Source organism: Austrofundulus limnaeus, unplaced genomic scaffold (genome assembly GCF_001266775.1).
Source record: "Austrofundulus limnaeus strain Quisiro unplaced genomic scaffold, Austrofundulus_limnaeus-1.0 Scaffold95, whole genome shotgun sequence".
Classification (NCBI taxonomy): Eukaryota; Metazoa; Chordata; class Actinopteri; order Cyprinodontiformes; family Rivulidae; genus Austrofundulus; species Austrofundulus limnaeus.
Window position 1 is genome coordinate 767,164 of NW_013952497.1, and position 2,464 is coordinate 769,627.

Below are 2,464 nucleotides of genomic sequence, written 5' to 3' on the forward strand. Positions count from 1 at the left end.
TTTGTATGTACGAGTTTTTTTTGCCAGGTGAATTAGTCTGTACGCAAGTTGCAGCCCAGGCTGCCTGATTGCAGTGTAATTACCATAAATCAAATTTACATTTGTCATGTAATTTAGTTCTCATCTTGGCAATGGCTAGTTAATTTTACTGCCCATTGCAAGTAAGATTTATTGTGATATAGATWAATAACTAAACAACATGTACACACATGTGTCTCCATCATATCTCAGGGGCATTATCAACTAAAGGTTTATTATCAGTTGGGTTTTTTTCCAATATAGATTTCTCCCTGGTGTCACTACCTGTAACTATCAATAATAACTTTTGAGAAGAACACAAATGCATCTAAATGCCCAAAAATCTAACCTTGAATGTTTTTACTGTACTTTCTACAGCTTAATTTGCCACATCCTGAGCTACACCCTGAGCTWATACAGTAAGTAGATTTCTGTGCATTTTAAACCCTGCTGGGCTTTCAGAAAACAACTTCAGTCCAGAAAAATCTTCAGTCAAAATAAGTAAGAATAAAACCTTGAAAGACATGCCCTAAAAACTGCACTGTGAGCTAGACCAGCATTAAAGTAGTAAAAAGAAATAAATAAAAAAAGAAAACACTGGGGGGTTGTGTGGACAAAAATTGTGATCAAACACAATCTGTAAATAACTTTAGCCTGACAGATAAATATGAAAAATTGAAGAAAGGCTCTGCGCATTGATCTTTTTTATTTATTTATTTTCTTTTGCAGGCCTTTGAGTTAGGCACCTGTCAGAGGCAGAAAAACAAACACCTCTCGCTGCTTTGCACAGTCTGACCTCCGGGTGAACCTGGAGGGACGAGAAGATTGGCAACTGTCGTGATTGTTTTCCCACTTTTTGATTAGTCTTTTTAGAATGATAGATTCTGAATTGCTTGGAAACAGCCTTATTACCCTTAACAGACGGACGGGCAGCACTGGTCGCTTCCATAAGATTATGTTGACGTCTTTCATCCTCGACATTGTGTTAACAGACATCTGAAAGCTACGGAAACTTTTCAAACTTTTGATTTCACAGAGCTGCTCTTGCTGATAACCCGTCATTATTTAATTAACATCACATACTTAATAATCCTTAGATTATTATGAAAGCAGTTCACGTCATACCTTCCACATAAGGGCCGATCTTTCTCTAAATTCCTTATGCCTTTTTGCCTTTTTTCGTACTCTCCTCGAGTTTTTSTAAGTTTGCTGCCACRACAGCATTTTTYAAGTAGGTTTATTTTCCTATTTTCCTGGATCCAAAGCTTTGCTGAAAACCGTGACAGCTTTAAGACGGTACCTATCGACTTTGGTCTTGGCCTTGCTCAGACTGGTCATTAGCTTGCCAATCGTGTCAGAAACAAATTCTCCAAACTGAGGTCATTCAAAGACCTACCTACAAAAGGTAAGATATTGATTGTTCATAAATCTTCCACAAAACCCCACGTCAAAACACTCGAGATTTGCTTTCACTTGAACACGCGCTGCTAACAGTCACAAGCCAGACTGCACGTACTTTCCAAAGTTTTCCACTCCTCTGTCAACTCTTTGGCAACGTCTGACCCTCCCAGCAGTTTAATTTTGTTCTTTCCTCACTATCAGGAGGCAGCAGGTGAACACATCTGCGCATCTTCATTATCTGTCATTAATATTAGTTAAACTAAAAGTTACAAAAGCGCATCGGCCTAATGTCTTTTGCGATGCTTTTGTTGTTTCAAATGTTTTTAATTGCCTTCAGAACTCGAGGAAATGATTAGCTAATCTAATCACATAGGCAAAGCACCTACTAATGAAGCAGGCAATAAGGTGATTAAACCACACGTGCTGATGGGGGGAAAAAAAGGTCCAGCTACAGATGCAGGCTGACAACCCCCTCAGTTGTGAAATTATACAGAAGATYAAAGAAGAACTAATTTAATTGTGTTTTTTTTTTTTCCAGAAAATCCAGCCCAGTCAATCCGTACTTTGCTATTAGATTAATGCCAGTTGACATCCCGAGGTCGTCCTCGTCACACAGATTAGAGTTTGAATCATGCTTTCATAAGCACCGTGTACTTCTTTTGAGATTAAACATATACTGATAGGTTGCCCCRTCCCCTGCCTGTTTTTCCCATTTGCTCCATTTTTTTTGTGTTTCTCACAACATTACGTTTCATGAGGATGCCGCCTGAATGCGTTTTTAATTGCATTATGATTACCGCTGCACTTGTAAAGCTGGAAATGGCTGGATATTACATCTTTTATGAGAGGGAGAGTGTCAGGGGAAGACTGTAATTTTATTTTTATTTTTATTTTTTTCCCCTTTTTACAGGCATTTTCAACCCATTCTGGCGTGGTTTATACAGGGACTGCAGCATAATGAAGAACCATTATTCAAATCGAGGCTGATGCGCTGTCTGATCGTCCCCTCGAGACAAGAACGTTTGTGTGTGTGTGTGTGTGTGTG